The following is a 6,260-nucleotide window of genomic DNA, read 5'->3' as shown; positions in this document are numbered from 1 at the left end:
AAGGAAAAAGCATGTATGTTGAGGTCACTGCTGACTATTCGATAAAGATGTCCATCCAGAAGGGATCCAGGCAAGAAGGCAAACAACAAACCAGATGCATTAAGAAATAGAAGATGATGAAATGACTTTAAAAATGAGTAGAGTTACATGCCCCCCAATAGACTACTCTCTCCGACTTTTTTTTTTTTTAGCATCTGCCTCCTTCCCTTCTCTGAAGCTCCTTCTTTGACTGATTTTCTGGTCAAGTCTAATACAATTCTTGATCCTGTTCCCCCAATGGCACTTCCACTTTGGTCTTAGTATCTTTCTCCTTCATTCTTAAATGTTCCTCCCCCAAATTTTGGTTTCTGAAAAGCTATTCTTTGACTGCCTTGCTCCCAGTATTAAGAAGACATCTGCGTCCTCTCCCTTGGAGACAATGCATCAGCTCCTTACCTATGACTCTAGAACCCATATGCTTGTTCAATCTGTGCACTTGTTCCTTAGATTGCCCAATGCTTTGATGTCATTTTTATTCCCTGTCCTCTTCTAACTTTATATCAGATTAATTCATTCAATCTTAAACTTCAGAACTGCTAGATCTGGTTCTAGGTGACTTGCCTTCTTTTTCACTGTTTTTCATTGTCCCCATCCTCACAAAAGAAATCCCTTCTCTATCTTTTTTTTCCATCGATTTCTCCTACTAATCTATCCAAGTGTATGCTCTAGGAGCTTTATTTTTAGCTCATTACTCAACATGCATCAAGTGATCTGGTGTGTAAACCAAAAAGATTTTTTTTTAGCACTTCTTTCCTAAAGAGTTATAATGAAAGGTTCTGTCTTTCCCCCTTCTAACTCAATTTTCAATCTTAACATCATTCATTTCTACCCAAAGTGTTCTTGATTATTTTTTTTAATTCACTATCTTAGGGCAGCTATGTGGCATAGTGAATAGAGCACCAGTCTTGGAGTCAGGAGTACCTGAGTTCAAATCTGGCCTCAGACACTTAATACTTACCAGCTGTGTGACCTTGGAAAAGTAACCCCAATTGCCCTGTCCTCCCCCCTCCAAAAAAAAGAAAAAATATTCACTATCTTTTATTGTTGCATTACTTTCATTTCCCAAAATATTTCTCCCCTCTTTCTCCCAGAGATGGGGTAAGAGTTATTCTCTATAAAAAAGAAAGAGAAAAAAGTGATTTTTTAAAAACAAAACTAACCAACACATCCACTCAGTCCAATATGACATGCCATGTCCTACACCTATAACCTCCTATTTCTACAAAGAAGAGAAGGAGGTACCTTCTCATATCTATTCTTAGAGGCCAAATTTGGTCATTATAATTTTATAGCATTCAATTTTAATTTTTACTGTTGCTATCATTTACCTAGTCTGCATATAGTCTAATTTCCTTGTTCTGCTTACTTCACTTTTCATCAGTTCATATAAATCTTCCAGCACATCTCTGATTTTATTATTTCTCACCTATTTTTAAAATAATGGAATAATAAGATGCTCTAATAATACCTTAATATGCTGACTCACCATGATATGGAGTTAACCCTGGATTTTTGAGAAATGTGCTAATGGAGAGCAAGCTCTACCCAAGCCTGCCACATTGACAAGATTTTGAATAGCAAGGTATATATCTATTGTCTGAAGACTCAGGTACAGTTTAAAGAGATATGCTAGTGCCAGATCATAATTTATACCTCAGAAATGAGCAAATGCTACAAATAAGGGCTGGATTCATTGCTTTGTTGATTGTTTAGACTTATGAAAGTGATGGAGAAAATGTAATTATTGCAGATGAAACTTCAAAATATGTGGTGAATTTCAGAGAGCCAGTTACTGGGTCATTTACCAGCCCACTCTGAGGATATGAATTGTATTGGTGGAATGAATATTCATAATACTAAAATCATGGATCCCTGATTTTTGCATTGAAGTGATAATAAAACAACTCATATTTATACATCATTTCATGATTTACAAATGACTATGTGAAATAGGTGATTAATACAAGTGGCACTATCCCTTTTCAGAGATACGGGAACTGAGAGCAGTTAAATGACCATCTTGGAAATGATGTAGACTGACACTATAAACAAATTAGGGGAGCAAGGAATTGTTTATCTATCAGATTTATGAAGAATGAAGTAACTTATGACCAAACAAGAGATAGAAATGATAGATACGAAATGCAAAATGGATAATTTTTATTACATTAAATTGAAAAGTTTTTTGTACAAAGTCAATGCAACCAAGATTAGGAGGGAAGCAGAAAACTGAGAAAAAATTTTTAGAACCAGTGTCTTTGATAAAAGCCTCATTCCTAAAATATATAGAGAACTGAGTCAAATTCACAAGAATACAAATCATTCCCCAATTGATAAATGGTATATGAATATCATCAGGCAATTTTCAGAGGAAGAAATTAAAACTATCTATAGTAATATGAAAAATAGTCATCTATTGATTAGAGAGATGCAAATCAAAACAACCACATTACACCTATCCGATTGGCTAACATGGCAGAACAGGAAAATGATGGATGTTGGAGAACATGTAGGAAAGTTGGAACACTAATTCATTGTTGGTGGAGCTGTGAGCTGATCCAACCATTCTGGAGAGCAGTTTGGAACTACTCCCAAAGGATTATAAAAATGTTCATACCCTTTGACCCAGCAATTTGACTTCTAGGGCAAAGAGATCATAAAAATGGGAAAAGAACCCACATGTACAAAAATATTTATAGCAGTTCTTTTTGTGGTGGCCAAGAAATGAAAATTAAGGGGATGCCTATCAAGTAAAGAATGGCTAAACAAGTTGTGATATATGAATGTAATTGAATACTATAATGCTATAAGAAATGATGAACAGGTGGACTTCAGAAAAATCTGGAAAGATTTATATGAAATGAACTGAGGAACAGAACCAGGAGAACGCAGTACACAATAACAGCCACTGTCTGTGAAGATTGACTTTGGTAAGATTAGGGCCTTTCTTAGCAATGCAAGGACCTAAAACAATTCCAAAAGACACATGATGGAAAATGCCAACCATATACAGTGAAAGAACTATGGAGTCAGAATGCAGAATGAAGCAGACTATTTTCTTTTGTTGTTTTTTTTCTTTCTCATGGTTTTTCCCATTCATTATAATTCTTCTAATGCAACATGACTAATGTGAAAATGTATTTAATAGGAATGTATGTGCAGAGCCTATATTAGATTTAAGCCATCTTGAGGAGGGAGGGGGAGAGAGAAGGGGAGAAAATTGAAAACTTATGGAAGTGAACGTTGAAAACTAAAAATAATAATTTAATTTTAAAAAGGAATGACCTAGGAAGTATCAGAGCTGAGACCTGAGGTCAGTTTTGGACTCCAGGTTGAGTGATCTTCTCAGAACTGGGATAGAATTTGACTACCAAACAATAACATGGAGTCATGGACTTAAAAATTCGTAGTTGTTATTTTGCTTCAATAATTAGGGGTGGCTAGGTGGCACAGTGAATAGAGCACCAGCTCTGGGGTCAGAAGGCCCTAAATTAAAATCTGATCTTAGATATTTAACACTTAACTAGCTATGCGACCTTGGGCAAGTCACTTAAACCCAACTGCCCTGACTTCCCCCTCCAAAAAAAGCAAAAAAAGAAAAAAAAAAGCAAAAGAACCAAATGATTAGAGCAGGGTAGCCCAAATCCAGTCAGCTAGCCAACAAATATTAATTAAATTTCTATTCCATGCATGGGATTGATTGGTCAACTATAATTACCTAATATCAAATATGCTTTCCCTGCTTATCTGAATCTTACCTATTACTCACACATTCAAAAATACTTCATCATTTGTTACAAATTATGCTGGCATCTAGATTCTGGGTTGATTAATTTCTACCTGCATACTTTCTTCCTCAAAAAAGCCTACTGGGAAACAAAATATCTCCATCTGCTGGGACTTGGTCATCATAATTTTCCAAATGATGATATTCCTCCACAGGAATCAATATTAGGCTCAAAGACTCTCTGACCAGCTTCTCAGGCAGGATTCACCTGCCTCTACCTGGCCCTCAAATCTACTACCCACATATCTGAAGCAGAATTGGTTTTGAGGAGAGACACATAAACATATATTCTTCTCAGCCTCTCTCAAGATGGAGTTAGCTCTGAGGAGCTACACTTGAATTGCTTTCCTGATTCCCCCAGCTGCAAGTGACTCCCTTCCCCATACCTACCCTCTATTTATATTATATACATTTTAAATCTATCTATCTATCTATCTATCTATCTATCTATCTATCTATCTATCTATCTATCTATCTATCTATCTATCTATCATCTATCCATCTATCCATCTGTCTATCATCTATCTATCCGTCTATCATCTATCTATCCATCTGTCTATCATCTATTTATCTCTCCCTCTACCTATCTATCTGTTTACATGTTGTCTCCCCTAAAGGAATCCAACTCCATGAGGCTAGGTATTATTCCATATTTGTCTGTGTATCCCCAACTAGCCCAGTGCCTTGCATATAGGAGGTACTTAATAAATACTTATTGATTGATTAGCTATCCCTGCTCCTTCATGCTTGTCCCTTAATATTCTCTCAGAACATATTCAGTAAATGATCCAGGCCCTCCTATCTATCTGGCTTTCCTAGTCTGTCTGTGTCCCTCTCCACCCTTCTGGTGAAAGTTATAAATTGTCTTGTGTTGTCTTCCCTATCATGTGAATGTGCCTTGTCAAGTTAGTTCCTCATGGGTGGAGATTATTGGGGTATAAAAAGAAGGAGCATAATATTAGAAGTAACTCAACGGACTAAAAGTCAAGAACACCCAAAATCAGTTCCTGCTTTTGATGTTTATTAGTTGTGTGACTATGGGTGAGTCATTTAATTGCCAAGTCAGCTTCCTTACTAATGAGGTGGCGATAAGCATACATGTAATCCTCACAGGGCTATGGTAAAGCTAAAATAAGGTAGCATAAAGTGTTTTGCTGTCATAAAATAAACTTGTTGGATGGCCAAATAAGTGAATTTTGTTCTTGTGTAGTCTGGGGATGAGGAGATATAGTAAGAGGTATCTTTTTAAATGGAATTTCAACAAAACAAAATATTTTTTATCAAATGTTTTATTAACTTGTAGTTTACATCATTCATTTCTGCAAAATTTTGAGTTACAAATTTTCTCCCCATTTTTCCCCCTGCCCAAAATAGCAATCCAACTGGATATCCCCTCCTCCAATCTGCTGTCTCCCATATCTTGTCCCATACCCCCTCCGACTTTCCAGTGGGGCACGGTGGATCTCTATGCCCCAGTGCTTGTATATCTTATTTCTCAGTTACATGTAAAATAATATTAATAGTAGTATATACCTTTGTCACTTCCCAGCCATCTTGGCGGCAGGTCTCTGGCTGAGGGTCCACCCACACCGCAGGCAGGAAGATGATGGCTGCAAAGAAGACTAAAAAGTTGCTGGAGTCCACCAACTCAAGGCTCCAGATGGTCATGAAAAATGGCAAATATGTGCTAGGCTACACATATGATAATGATCATGAAAATGATCAGACAAGGCAAAGCCACATTGGTCATTTTAGCCAACAACTGCCCAGCCTTGAGGAAATCAGAGATTGAATATTACGCTATGTTGGCCAAAACTGGTGTACGTCATTACAGTGGCAATAACTTGAATAATTGAATTGGGTACATCATGTGGGAAGTACTACAGAGTATGTACAATGGCTGTCATTGATCCAGGTGATTCTGTTATCATTAGAAGCATGCCAGAACAGACCAGTGAAAAGTAAACTGTACAAAAGTCTACTTTAATAAACTGGGCCAAAACTTGTTTAAAAAAAAGAAAAAAATAGTGGTGTATACACACACACACACACACACACACACACACACACACACATATATATATATATATGTTAAACATTTGATTTTAAAGCTTTGAATTCCAGATTCATTCCCCTCCTCCCTTGTCACCCACCCTTACTGGAAAGATAAGGAAGTCAATATAGGTTGTACATGTGTAGCTATGCAAAACATTTCCATAGTGGATATATTGTGAAAGAATGATTATATTTCCCTCCCTCCTATCCCACCTCCCACTTGTTCTCTTCTCTACTTTGATCCCATCCCTTTTCAAAAGTGGGTGCTTCCAACTTCCCTCCCCCCTCCCAGGCTGCCCTCCCTTCCATCATCCCCCCTATCATCCCCTTCCCCCCTACTCTCCTGTAGGGTGAGATACCCTATTTAGTGTGTATGTCA

General features: G+C 37.1%; 1 pseudogene; it reads left to right on the top strand.

The window, feature by feature from the left end:
* The first annotated feature begins 5,386 nt into the window (after nucleotides 1-5,386).
* Nucleotides 5,387-5,791, top strand: LOC138167304 (large ribosomal subunit protein eL30 pseudogene; annotated as a pseudogene).
* Nucleotides 5,792-6,260: the final 469 nt, after the last annotated feature.

The sequence above is a fragment of the Petaurus breviceps genome, unplaced genomic scaffold (genome assembly GCF_028583685.1).
Source record: "Petaurus breviceps papuanus isolate PSGF00001 unplaced genomic scaffold, PetGlider_PUasm1.0 229, whole genome shotgun sequence".
Taxonomy (NCBI): Eukaryota; Metazoa; Chordata; class Mammalia; order Diprotodontia; family Petauridae; genus Petaurus; species Petaurus breviceps.
Note: the sequence above shows the minus strand (reverse complement) of the source record. Positions and strands in the feature narration are given on the sequence as shown.